Source organism: Podarcis melisellensis (assembly GCF_964234715.1).
Source record: "Podarcis melisellensis genome assembly, chromosome: 2".
Lineage (NCBI taxonomy): Eukaryota > Metazoa > Chordata > Lepidosauria > Squamata > Lacertidae > Podarcis > Podarcis melisellensis.
In genome coordinates this window covers 75,021,771-75,036,087 of record NC_138529.1, presented here as the reverse complement: position 1 = coordinate 75,036,087, position 14,317 = coordinate 75,021,771, and the positions used below count along the sequence as shown (strand labels likewise).

General features: G+C 47.5%; 1 long non-coding RNA gene across 1 annotated transcript in view; it reads left to right on the top strand.

Annotated features, from left to right (window-relative positions):
- Window positions 1–13,697, top strand: part of LOC309364312 — a 768,778-nt gene extending 755,081 nt beyond the window's left edge. Inside the window, exon 2 of the long non-coding RNA XR_014165817.1 lies at window positions 13,287–13,697. This is a non-coding gene — a long non-coding RNA (uncharacterized lncRNA). The remainder of the gene's footprint in view (window positions 1–13,286) is intronic.
- The last annotated feature ends 620 nt before the right edge of the window (window positions 13,698–14,317 follow it).

The window sequence follows — 14,317 nt, the reverse complement described above, 5'->3', positions numbered from 1 at the left end:
CATTGGCAGCTCCTCGGGGTAAAGTGTCTACTTTCAAAAGCAGCAGTGACATAATTAATGCAAAGGAATATTAAGAGTGGCACTATTTTTCTCAGCCTATATCAAAGCAAAAAGGCACAACAGTATCTACTACATACTTCACCCTCCATAAATTCTTCAATTTTAAATGAAAATAATCCAGTATTCCTTAGAAGATGGGATTATCTAACTTTACCTTTAAAGTAAACCTGACAGGCAGCTTAGGCTTAAGCAGTGCATTTCACAAATGAGGAACACAAGTCATTTTGGATCAAGATCCATAATTTTGCCCTCTATAGTACAATGGCTTCTGTTACTACTATAATTTCAGGGGAGAGTAAGAAGTGCAGTTCTTTACCCCTCACATTAATGTCAGTAGTAAAGTACAATAATTTTAAAAGGTGAAAACATACCATACTTCATCAAGGTATCTGGTTCCATCAGTCTTGGCTCTGGAAGTGAGAGTCCCATATGGTTTGAAAATATTCACCTAGTTCTCTAGCAGCTAAACGGGCAAATAAAAACATTGCCGCCTTTCTGTTTCTGGTTCCTCCATACCTAGGGTGTAGTTATCTTAATTCCAACAAAATCCTGTGGTTTGTTATGAAAATATTTATTCTCCCATTTAACAAGAAGGAATTGAAGATGCTGATCATACACCGAAAGCAAAATGCAATAGTCTGGAGATGGCATGCACTAAAACTGTAACTGCCCAAGTTCTAGAAGTGAGGCTATGCAGAAAACCTGAGGACAGGGTATCTCTTAATAAAATACCAGCACCTATGTTCATTAATGCAGCACTCACAGAGATTTGTAAAGCATTTTACAGCACAGCTATACAACAGAGTTAAAACATGCATACATTTACAGCTTCACTCTATGCTTTCAAACACACCCTGGTACCTTAATGCTATGCCAATCAGCTTTGAGTGAAAGACCACTAGAGGGCAATATTTTCCCTCACTGGGTAGTCATTCAATACTGTACTGTTATAGAGTCCTATAGACATCTGCTTGAGAAGGACTTTTCATATATTCATATTTATCCAAGTTCTGGATTCAGTTATTAAAATCTGTTTTCATAAATATTTCAAAGTTAGTGATTTGGATAGACCAGGGGTGAGAGCCCCAGCAGAGATTTAAAATCACAAAACATGCAGCAAAGTAAAGTGTGGAAATATAGACTGTTATAACTTTAAAATAGCCCTTCTATGTTGCTTGCAAAGTTCCCCACTTCCCTTAGCATAGAAAGAGACCACACATTTGGTAGGTTAGAAATTGTTTACTTACAAACTTTTCAAATGTCAGATTCATGTGCTATTCCATACAGCAGCAAGAAAAGATAGGCAGCAAAACCTAGGTTAGTTCCAAAGTGGTAAATTAATTGTATCAAACACAAAGATGGCTTGCTTATGCCACGCAATCTAAGCTCAGAGCATGCATTGTGGACCTCCTTACTGTTAGGGTTCACATCGTGGAAGAGAGAGAACAAAGATTTTGGTAATGCTACCTCCCAAGGTGAGGGTGTGTGACCTAGATAAGCCTGGCAGGACAGCTTACTCTATGGTCTTAACCGCTTTATGCATTCATTAGAATTAAGCATTTGGTTATATGAGGCTGATTTATCCCACAGGAGTCACATGCCAATGGTGGGTGGAGCAAGAGGCAGAAGTGTGTGGAACAGTATTAATGTAAATGTGTGCTTACATAATAGTCTAGTTTCTACAGACACACACACCCCTCTGTCTTCTTTCCATACAAGCAAGAAGAATCATCAGAGTTCAAGGACACAAAATATGGGCTGGACAAGGTTACTGTTAGGCAGTGCTTTTTCTTAGAACAAAAGGTGCCAGAACTCACCATGAAGCTTTTACAGTAAGTGCCACACTTTTGACATTTGGGGGGGAGACACCGGTACTGCGTAACTTTGAGTAACCCCAGAAAAAAAGCACTGCTGTTAGGTGGATTTGCAGCTGGTTAACTAATAGAACCCAAAGAGTGTTCACTATTGGTTCCTCATCATCCTGTAAAAAAAGTTGACAAGTGAGGTGGCACAGGGCTCTGTCCTGGGCCTGTTGTTCTTCAACATTTTTTTATAAAAGTCTTGGATGACTTGAGGGGATGCTCATCAAATCTGCAGGTGACACCAAACTAGGATTCACATTCTGTGCAAACCATAAACGTCAAACAGGTATGTTTAAGTTAGAGTTATTCTGTGTTTCAGACTACAAGCAGCACCCACCACTCTCCTGAAAGCATGCAGTCCCAAGGGACTCCCAGTGGAGGGAAAGGGCAATGTGGGCCAATATGATTATCACAATAGCAGCAAAGAAAGTCGTCAAACACCACAGATTAAATGTTTTAAAACAAATTATATTTGTTTGGGTGCACCGTTACATGGAGAATCTTAGCAGATGAGCATAGCTGTTTTTGGATGTGACATGATCTTACCTGTATGGAGGATGAAAAATGTTCTGCTGCTGCAAGAATCAGCACTAGGAAGTCACAGCTGCATAGGTGGAGAGTGCTTAGTACACATGCATTGCTTCAGGCAGTCAAGCTGAATAATATGGGCCTTACCAGTATTGGTGACATATGAGCCAGCCCTAAGGTAGACAATTATGAATACAGTGTTTCCCTAAATTCCTATAGTAAGGTACTCTAGGATAATTTCTCCAAATCAACTGAGCCTGTTGATTCTGCATCCTCCATTAAAGCCTCAAGTACTGTGAGCAATATTAATGTTAAGCCTTATGACTTTGCAGTCTATTGGAAAGTCTCGTGGAAAAATAACACTCGTAATGGCTAATTTGTTGAAAGGGAGACACCAAAGTCTGAATATATGTCACGTAATTAGTCCAGAAAAACCTACTCCTTAATTCCCAGTATATACAGTGGGGCAGTTAAGGAGGCTTAGACTCAAGACTGTATTGCCCTTGACCCCAACTCGGTAGTTGGTAATGTGCACTGTTTCACTCACTTTAAAATGTGGTAAGCCAGCCATGAGTAATTAGACTAGGCACAGGGTGTGGTTACTCAAGCGGGAAGGAATGGTTCTCTGAACATGCTCAGATGCACCTTTTTATTCACATTTTTGCAGGTTCCACTCTAAGATTAAGAAGCAGTTTTCCTGATAGAACCCTACCCCAAATTAAGCCCAGGCTTCACCCCAGGAATGCTATTTAAATGTTAATTTTAATTTAATTTTCTTTGTCCAGGCAGATTTTTAAAAAAGAAAAGAGTGAGCAGGGGGAAAATAGCAGGCTTGAGGTTTATGAGAGTGCATTGTACCCTTGGCATATTTAGGATAAAATGAGTGGGTTGGGAGGGTGTCTGAAGATCCAAAAGCTTCCCAGAATTTTTAACATAGACACTTCTTAGGACAGGTGGACTCCAAGACGCATCAACCCCAGCCAGCATGGGTAATGGTCGGGAATGACAAGAGTTGTAGACCAGCAACATCTGGAGAATGGCACACTGGCTATCCTGACCTTAGGGAACGACTATGAGGTTTCAGTGCCTCTTGATCTGCAGCTGTTACAAAGTCTATCCAAATATACGTTCACAAGGTAAGCAATGACATCACCTTTTCTCATCCCACTACTTTCCATGTGACAAAATACACACATGGTTTATTCATAGCTTAGATGACAGTTACAGGTCTGACATCAAAGCTTAGCCCTGGAATGCTGAATGCCAGGTGTCTGTCTCAGAGGTTACAAAACAACAAAGAAGGGATATGAGTACGCAGAGTGCCTTTCCCAGGCTAAATCTAGGTGCACACAGCTATGTGCATCACTTGGCTTTCCCACACTTGATTTATAAATATGACTGCTAAGTGAATGTGTGGACTGTTGGAAGGAGGACATGAAAAAGGCTTGAAAGGCAGAGGTCCTTTTATCTACACATTGCAGAGAGTAGTCTACAAACAGCCTTGCAGCATAATTCACTGTTATACCCCGATTGTAGGTTGGAGGGTAATGTTGAGAAAGGTGCTTATGGTGGCCCTGCGATGTGCTCCATTGTTAATATTGCAAATTAAAAGTTGAGACTGGTTTTGATTCCCATTCAAAAACCTACATTCAGATGGCACCAAGGCTGTGTACACACTCCCATGTACTCTACATCCAGTGCTCTCCCACCACTGATTTGGGAAGTGGTGTACACATCAATAGCCACGATCCATTTCAATCCCCTCCTGACGGTTTCTTCCAAAGATGTTGTGCATTTCTGCAAACTAGGTAGTTACAATCAGCTAGCTGCTGATGGTTCCATGTATGTGGCTGTGGTTGTTTTGGTTCCACAAGCAACAGAATTTGGTTTATTTAATTGCAATTGGTACATCAGACACATTTTGATTCTAAATGAATACACATACTTTTCATCAGAGATCTGAATAGATGCTAAACCACCACACAATTCTGATTCTCATTTTCTACTGCCACTCCACAGCTTAGACCAGGCATCCCCAACCTTCGGCCCTCCAGATGTTTTGGACTACAATTCCCATCATCCCTGACCACTGATCCTGTTAGCTAGGGATCATGGGAGTTGTAGGCCAAACATCTGGAGGGCCATAGGTTGGGGATGCCTGGATTAGACAAATGACAGGTGGCTGATTAGTAATAAGTCATGCTTTGTATTGTAGTTCATTTTTGTAGTTCTTCACCAGGTGAAGAAACAGGATGAGGTGGCAATGTGAAGCAGTGGGGTGAGTCAAGATGTATTGAGTTACATCCCTGACACTGCCTTCTGTTTTGCCCAAGGCAAAACACTTCTTCCTCACATGAAAAAATATTTCAAGGGTACCGTCTTAAGCAGGCATAGGCAAACTCTGGCCCTCCAGATGTTTGGGACTACAATTCCCATCATCCCTGACCACTGGTCCTGTTAGCTAGGGATCATGGGAATTGTAGTCCCAAACATCTGGAGGCCGGAGTTTGCCTATGCCTGGTCTTAACCTAGGCCTCTCAGAATTATTTAGCTGGTGAATGTATTTTGGACTCCCTGTGGTGTTATCCCTGTGACTTCATTTGAAATATTCACATGGAAGAGAAAAAGAGAGGATCAGGAGGTTGTCTAATCCAGCCAATGCCAAAGAATAGGATTTTATCACATTAAGCATATCCATATATCATACAGGTACGGTACATCATTACAAACACCCCAGCCATTGCTCAGCCAACTGAGCAGTGTATTACACACACAAACAAATGCTTTTATTGTCATCAATATGAGGACTAGCAAGACTCTGGAATGTGAAGCAAAATCCATTCATGCAACCTCCTGTGAAAATGTAGGGAGGAATTTGACATCATGCTAAAGTTTCCGAAAGCACAAGAATTTCTGCTTGCCTGACCAACTCTCTCCCCTCTCATTCTCCTGCATATTCTGAGGGTTCTCTCAAGCACACCCCTGAGACAATATATTGGGGGCACGGAGGGAAGAGAGGGGGCAAGGCCCATTACACTAACGGAAGTCATTGTGCAGGCCAGTTACTGGAATCCAGCCTGTAGCTGCACACCACGGCCAATCTCTGCTGAGCAGTAGCTGGATGCCAGGGGGTTCCAGGCACTCACCCAAGGTTGGGTTTCTGTTGGAAAACCAAGGCACAGCGGATTCTGCAGAGTTTTAGAAATATGGTTTATTCATACATATTTACACTTGAAGCCTTCAATGGAGGGGGTGCAGAACATTATGTTCAAAGAGTGTCCCTCATTGCTCCTCTCACAGCTTCAGCAAGCTTGGGGCCAAAGTAGCAACAGCCAATCATCGCCTACAGTCTCACAGTGCAGCCTCTCCTCTAGCCCGCGCCACATGGAGTTTTGCCTACATTCCTCCTCCTTGTTCCCAGAACACCTTGCCCCAAAACCTCTGCGTAAAAGGACAATTTTTTCCCTGTGTGACATCACACTCATGTTGCCCTTGTAGGGTCTTTTGTCTTCTAGATCAGTGTTTCCCAACTGGTGTTCCGCGGCACACTAGTGTGCCGCGGAACGTTGCCTTGTGTTCCGTGGGAGGGAGGCGGGCGAGTCGGGCGGCGAGAGGCGGGGCGGCGGCGGCGAGCACACGCGGGGCGGCGAGCGAGCTCCCTCCCACATCCCATCGCCGCTCGCTTCGGCCGGCCTACTGGAGGAAGGCGCAAAAACCTCGCGCATGCGCAGGCCTTCCGCCTGCGACAGCCCAGTAGGCCGGCCGAAGCGAGCGGCGATGGGATGTGGGAGGGAGCTTGCTCGCCGCCCCGCGTGTGCTCGCCGCCCGACTCGCCCGCCTCCCTCCCACGGCACACCAGCCTACCTCCGTGGGAGGGAGGCGGGCGAGTCGGGCGGCGAGAGGCGGGGCGGTGGCGGCGAGGAGAGGTCGCCCAGCGCGGGGCTCTCGTGGTCTGCCTGCCTGGCTGCCTGCGAGCTCGGCGGGCAGCGCTTCCGCCCGCAGCGCCCGCCTCGCGGCTCTCATTCCCTGCCCCTGCCAAAGCTCACCCAGCCAAGCCGCGCTCGCTTTGCTGCCTCCTCCCCCCCCACCCCCAAAGCTTGGAGGTTCCCCGGCAGGAAGGAGGGAACTTAATCCTCTCCAAGGGCTGCGGAAAACAGACATGCAAATGGGGGCTTGCCAGCTCTTCAAGCGCCGCCGGCTTTCTTCGGGAATTACCGCCCGCCGAGCCCGGTAACGCTGACAGGCCGAGCCGCTTGGCAGCGCAGCCGGCAGAGTGTGGGAAAGGGCGGCCGCCACGCGCCGGGCAAGGCGAGACTCGACGGGGAGGACACCGGCAGCAGCGCCCCCCCCCCAGAAACCCGCTCCAGGCAGGTAATTCATAGAGAGTGGACAGAAGGAAGCCTTAAAGGGCTTCAGCTTCCCAGAGTGGCGGGGAATAATAATAATAATGATAATAATAAAATTGACAGGGGGTGTTTTTCTAGGTGAGGGGGTGGGGACTGTAATAACAAAAAAATCAGCTCTATATCAACCGCTGTTTTGCAATGAGGAATTGCAAATAAGGAAGATCAAAAGGAGAATGTTTTTTTTGGGGGGGACTCTCTTCCTCTTCCTCCTCCTCCTCTCGTTCTTGCTCCTCTTCCTGGCAAAAGGGCTGCTGAGACCCCTTCTCTCTTGGGTGCCGGTGGGTGCTGTGACGTTGACGCTGCTGTGGCAAGTGCCTTTACTTAGCAGAGTGCATTCCCCTTTACACAGGAGGGGAGGAAAAAAAATTGAAACTTACACTTTCGTGCGTCCCTCCCAGCGCGACGCTGCGCGCTGACGTCACGGGGCTGTAATGGTGGTGTGCCTCGAGATTTTTTTCATCAAACAAGTGTGCCTTTGCCCAAAAAAGGTTGGGAAACACTGTTCTAGATGGCTTTTACGATGGGGTAATGGCAGGGCCATCATCTCCCTCTGCCTCTCTATCTTGGAGCAAAACAAGCTCAGCCTGTCAGCTCACCTTAATTGTCAAAGCTCTGATTAAACCGCAGCACCCAAGAAACTAGAAGGAAAAATCTGGCACCCACAGATTTGGGGGATCCCTGCTCCCCCACTAACCCGGTATTGACCTACCAACACAAGTAATAATTCCACCTCTTACGAATCGTGATAATTATAAGTAAACATATTTGCCCCTCCAACCAGTAAATGAGTTATGAGTGTGGATGGGGTGTGGGGTTTAATCCTTGCTATTCCAGCATGGCGGAGATGAGGAGATCAGACAGCAATAACTTCTCCAGTTCACTGTTTTGGTCTGAGCTACATATAACTTCCTGCGCAAAAAGTCTGATGGAGGGGAAGGGGCAAAACAGAGCTGCTCAAACTACACACACCAATCAGCCATGCAAAATGTGGGCAATTGCACAAAACATCCACACAATGCACACATTTCAGAACTATTTTGGATATTTTACAAATGCCAGGTCATTTTGCAATTGAATTAAAAGTGGTTTGGTGAATGCAGTGTTCCAGAATATCGATGGAAAGATCATGACATGTGGAAGTATAGGGATAAGTCGGGGGGGGGACCCAGAAGCTATAGAGCTACACAAAAAAATATCTGGAAGGGCCCTAAGGCACATTTAAGACAACTAGAGTTTGGCTGAGAGCCAGTGGATAGCATATAAACTTCACATTTTGCCACATATCAATTTGTAATGGGATAGTTTTCCTTTTTTTAAAAAAAGGGGGGGGAATGAATAATTAGGATAGTGAGCCAGATCCTCACATATCCCCTGCAGCTATTATGGTCCTCCTGCTTTCCATAAGTGCAAAGCCCAAGATTTTAAAGTGGTCGTTTACCATTAAGAAACAAGCTGTGCATTAGTGCACCCAGCAAAAAGTAGTGAATCATCAAGACCCTCCCATCCCACTGAAATATCTGCAAAAAAATAAAATAAATCCACAATGAAAAACCCAAGCTGAACTGGGAAGAAATAAGTAAAGGAACACAACAAAGCGTAAACTCCTATTTTTGAAGTCTCTTCGTGAGACAGTTGTTTGTTTACTCATCTTCTCGGGGTGGGTGTGTGCAAGAACTGCTCCACGTGACGATTATAAACAAGGCCAGAAGAGCTGGCTGCGCGCGCGTCCCCTTCGATTCGTGCTGGCGCTGCTGCACTCTTGTAAATAGGGAAACGTTTGACCCATCCTCTTCCTCCTAGTACACCATCTTCCACGGCTTCTCTTTGCCACCCGCCGCCATTGCAAGGAATTTACTACACAGTACTGTACTATATAGCAGTCATTTTAAGAATAGGAACAACAACGCGCATTCTTAAAAAGTAACATTAACCTGACCTTAGCAATGATAGATGAGCCGCACTGCTCACTTTTCTTAAACTGAACTGCCCCCGAAAATGTACCCCGTGCCGTCCAATCTCAGCGTCTTGTTTACGCAGAATAAATATCTTGTGTTCAGTGAGTTTTACCCTCGCTTCTAGAAAGTGCGCATAGGTTTGCAGTCTTAGCCAGACAGTTTATGAGAAAATGTTTCATTGGTGAGGGAGGGAAGCACTCTGTATTTCAGGAAGCACCTGTGGAAGCTGCTTCCCCGCCGGGGCTGCTTCACGTTTCTGAAAAGAGAGCTAAGTCCCTAAACATGTTTCCTTGTGAGCTCCGCTGAACTAAAAGGGGTTTGCTTCTAAATCGGGGTGCAAGTGGAAACGTCCAAACAAATATGTCCACCTTCAAGGAACACAGTCCACCATTTTCTCTGCCCTGGCAAGGAGACAGGATGGCGGAATCGTCTGCCAGCTGACATGGGGGCTGGGTGGGTGGTGGAGAGGTGGCTAAGAGGCAAGAAGGAGTTAAACTGATCAGAGTTAAGAAGGAATTGAGTACTGTAGATATATATATGTATGTATATTATGCGAGCCTTGAATGTCACTGAAAATGCGCTTTGCAGCCTTCCGTCCTAGGAGTGGAACCACAGACTGCATTCTGACAGCTCTATCTCTCCGCTACCTAGATGCGGACATGAACTTTCTCGGGCCGCCACACTCCTTTCGCGTCTGCCGGGTTCAGCGACCCACTTTGAGCCATTTTACGCGCCTACCCCACTCGCTCGCGCTTCTACGGACAGCTAAGCACTTTACGGAAGAGACCTCGAAGACGCGGCTCTCGGAAGAAAACGCAAGCGTAAGTACGGTTTGTGCATAGGAGCTCAGGAGAAAATGACTTGCTTTGCGATTTGGACCAAACCAACATAGATATAGATATACACCCTCATACAAACACCCCCCCCAAAAAAATGGGGAAAGGAACCTCACAGCAGCATCTTCCCTCCTCCCCTCAGATTGTCTAATTTTTGCGTTTTATTTGTGTCCCTCCAGTTAAGGCTCTGGAAATATTTGTGGGAATATTTGTGTAGATAATTGTGGGAAACGGCTCACCCCCCTACAGTGGCTGCCATTGGATTGTTCCAAACTGTATATATAAGTGGGCGAGGCGAAGCGTTCAAACACACAGAGGCTGAAACGAGTAGGGAGAGTTTGGTATGTGCTTTATTTTTTGAGCGCTTTGAGCTGAGCGGAACTTGTAGGCACAGCCCAGTAGCGCTGCACTCCTCCTCACCCCCCCTCTCCTTTCCCCACCGTCTCAGGCACCAAAATCCAGTTCCTGTAGAGAAAGGGGGGTCTTGGACTTGAGCAAAACACCCCCGGACCCACCTAGCAGCTCTGAGCAGCAGCAGCAGCAGCTAGCCTTCGAGGTGGTCAAGCTGCCCCTCAGCCTGCAGCCTCTCGGCCGGGCTATGCGCTGCAAAAAGGCTCTGGTGAAGAAAAAAACGGAGCGGATTGTGAAAAGGTAGAAGCTAGGCGAGGAGAGCCCAGTGTGGGGGATCTGGATCTTTGAAGGGCGCCTGCAGAAACCGACCCGAGAAGGAAGAAGAGAGAGGGGGGAAAGGAGGAGGCGAGGAGGGCTGCTGCTTTTGGGGGGGGGGGTTGCTTGGCAGCTGCCCCGGGAGTATGCGAAAGGAGTGTCCTTTGCTATGCTGAGACGGCAAGAGCTGCTGATGTGCGGCAAGGGGGTCCGCTGCTGGGATCCCCCCCAGGCCGGGAGAGGCGAAGAGGTGCCGGAAGGGGCGTTCTCCCGCTTGCAGCCGCTGAAGGAGAGGGGGCAGCCGCGGAGGGTCTTCGGCCGCGGCAGGCCCAGCTGGCACCACCGGAGGCGGGGCAGGAACCCCAGTTCCTCGAGGGCGCACGGACGCCAGCACTATTACCAGCAGCAGCAAGCCAAGGTCTGGCCCCGCTGCTACCGGCCCATGCGGCCGCGGGTGCTGCTGTCTCTGCGCCCGGTCAACATGATGGGCAAGCGGGCGCCGGGCATGCGGGCGCCGCGCAACACCAACCAGTTCCTGATGCGCGAGAAGTACCAGCTCATGCACCTCCGCTCGGACTCGGTGGGCACCGAGAGCGGAGGCTCGGACTGCGAGATGGACCCGCTCGACATGGACTCGTACCTGGGCGTGCTGGAGAACGCGCGCGGGGCGCTCATGGACTGCCCGAGCGCCGACGGGTCGCCCTCGCCCGCCTGGGCCCCGACGACAGCGGCGGCGCTGCTGCCGCCCCCCGACGGCGGCGGCGGCCTCCCGCCGGAGGCGCCCGGGCTGCGCTTCTTCGGAGGATCCCTGGAGGGCGCGCTGCAAGAGGAGAGCTTGCAGTACTTCCCCTCCGAGGACGATGTCATCGAGAGCGAGATCTTCATGGAAAGGGACTTTCACGAGTTTTGTAGCAGCATCGCCTGACCTGACTGGGCTTTTCTTTTCTTTCTGTGGCTGGGCTGAATGTCATCTCGTTACGTTATCTTTTTCACCGCCGTTTGTCCGAGTGGATCTCGGGAGCCACGCCGCCTGGGTAGCTGGGGTGGGTTGTGGTGGTATGAATGTATGCTTCAGTGTATTGAAAACTCCCCAATCTCTTGACTGTCCCCCCCCCCCAAAAATGGACCAATGGTCAAGTCACAACTTACCACAAAGGTGTGTGGATAAACACTTGCTAAGGTGGCAACCTGTGAAGATAGTAGGATTTGTTGAATTTGTGTTTCACAGTGGCGTGGCGTGGGGGGTGCAGGGGGGGGCCAGCCGAACCGGGCGCAACATCTGGGGGTTAGGGGGCGCAAATTACTTGCCTTGCCCCGGGTGCTGACAACCCACGCTACACCACTGGTGTTTCACACTTGCCCCTGATGTATGTGGGCAAATAGCCATCTCTGTCCCCTGTGTGGTGACACTCCGGTCTGTCATAGATCCTACTGGATCCTCATTTTTATTTCTTGCCCAAGGAAATTGCAACAACTCTGGTCAATGGTTTTAACAAGACCCTCTGGACACACCATTATTATTAAAGATTATCATTGGGAGAGGCAGGGCTAGCCCCCCCCCCCCAGGAGGCAAGGTGAAGCAATTCCCTCAAGCAGCAGCATTCACAGGGGCAGCAGATCCTGATGTAGATCTTTATTCCCCTACTGTTCCCTCACTTTTCCCCTGGAAGTGGAGGGGGGCACCATTTTGTGGTTCACCTCAGGTGCCAAAATATGTCTGTCTGACCCTGAGGAGGGAAAAATTTAGATTTTGACTGGGGGTGGGGAGGGGGAAGGAAGCGCTCTGGCTGAATTTGTCATTTTTATGGAATATGCTCAGAGAAGCTGCTCAGATTCAAAGAACAAAATTTATGTGGTCAAAAGAGATAACAGCATTTATGTAAGACGCATTGTGTTCTCTAACATTTGTGTATTTTTTTATGATGGCATAATCAGGAAGAATGCAGCTACATCCCAAATGCCTTCAACTCCCAGTTAATTTGGGGGATGGATGGAGAAGGGAGTTAAAAGAGAAAGACGCTCTGTATTGGGGCATTTTTAAAAAACAAAACAAAACTCTTCCCTGTTACCCCTTTGCGTTTTTGTCAAATGGGGCCAGGCCAATTGATATGCAAAATTCTATGATTATGACTGTAAATGAAGTACACTTTTTATAATAAAAGGAAATGAGATGTGACTTCTTGTGGGGTTTTTTCACCTCTTTCTCTGTGGGAGGTGGGAAGATGCAATGGGAGAGGGGAAGACCAAGCCAGTGTTGTGGAAGGAGGGAAGGGGCTCTGCAAGCCTGACAGTGCTCATTCTGTGAAAGAGGCAGGTCCAAAATTAGGTAAACTTGTTTTTCTGCTGTTCTGTGCTGAATACTGGGCAGATATTTAAATAAGAGATATCATTAAATCCCTGGGCTGTCATAATAGGAGGGAAGTAGCACAAGTGCCCACTCCACCATTAAAAATAAAAAAGTGTCAAAGAGGTATATAGACCAGCTTGACTGCCTGCCTCTTAGAAGCTAAACATTACAACAGGAGACACCCAAAGTGTGGTTTGCATGTTGGTGGCACAGTGTGAGGAAAGGAATACAAGTAAGCCAGGATTACGTCTGACTCAACAAGGCAGTAGGCAAGAGTGAGGAACAAAGGTGGTGGGAGGGATTTGAGAGCCTGCAGGGAATAAAGGAACACAGCCACCTTTACGAAAGTGCACACCATATCCCACACGAATATCGTCTACTGGAGAAGAAGCAATACAATTCAAAATTGAAATACAGTGGTACCTCGGGTTACATACCCTTCAGGTTACAGATACTTCAGGTTACAGACTCCGCTAACCCAGAAACAGTTAAGAACTTTGCTTCAGGATGAGAACAGAAATCGTGCAGCAGCGGCGCAGCAGCAACAGGAGGCACCAATTAGCTAAAGTGGTGCTTCAGGTTAAGAACAGTTTCAGGTTAAGAAGGGACCTCCGGAACGAATTAAGTTCTTAACCCGAGGTGACCACTGTATTCTCATTCAGCCATTTTTCCCCACCATGAACACTGTTGATAAAATGGAGGGACGAAAATTACCTGGCACTCCAAGATCCAGCTTTGAACACTAGAGGGAGAAACAAGATCTCTCAGCTCAACTTCTGTAGCAGTTTGCTCATATGATCAGCAAGGAAGCATGTACTAGGGAACACTTGGACGTGCTGCAGAGAGGAATAAATAGATCACAGACATCCAGTTCCTACAAGCCTGTTCCCACCCTTCCAAGTTGTAGCAGCTTGCTTGCACAGAGAAGAGGGGTCAGATTTTGAGAAACCTCTTGTTGTTTTTTTAGTGTGCTTTCAAATACTACTTGTTTGTTGCAGGAAAAAAATAATTTTCCAATAAAATGTATGGTTACTTGATTTTTTTTCCCCAGTCTCTTGATGGGAAACATTTTGGTCACCAGGGCAACTAGAGTTGGTAAACTGGAGTTGGAAGTGGGGGGAAAAGAGCAATAGCGGTCATTGCCTGCCAAAATGTACAAGAGGAGGTGTTTGCTAGTTCTGGGAGCCTGGAGTTAGGACAGGAAGGTGGAAACTTAAAATGTCCTAAGTGTTGCTAAAGATTAGCACACTTCTCTCTCCTGCGCACAAGCGTCTAAGCATTCCCTGAGCTCTCCTGGCATTGGTGTGGTTTCCTGTATGGCAAAGCAAGAATGTTTGACAAGCAGCAGGGAACGTAACAGTGGAGCCATTGATTCGGAAACTTTAGTTTACATGACCTATTCCACGTAGGATAACCTGAGCACAATAGCACGTGAGAGATTGCCACGTATCAGTGTAAATTGAGCCTTTTTATACATCCCTTGCAGTGTGGGCAGCATATATCTAATTCTGATTGGCAGGCTGCCACTTTCCCAACATTAAGAAGCGTGCACCTAAGAGATATGCAAAGTGCTTTGCCTTATGTATGTGGGTGATGGCCAGAGTTCCCCCTGCTTTTCCAGAACTCCCTTTTGCAATGTGCATGGTTTGATTCAGGC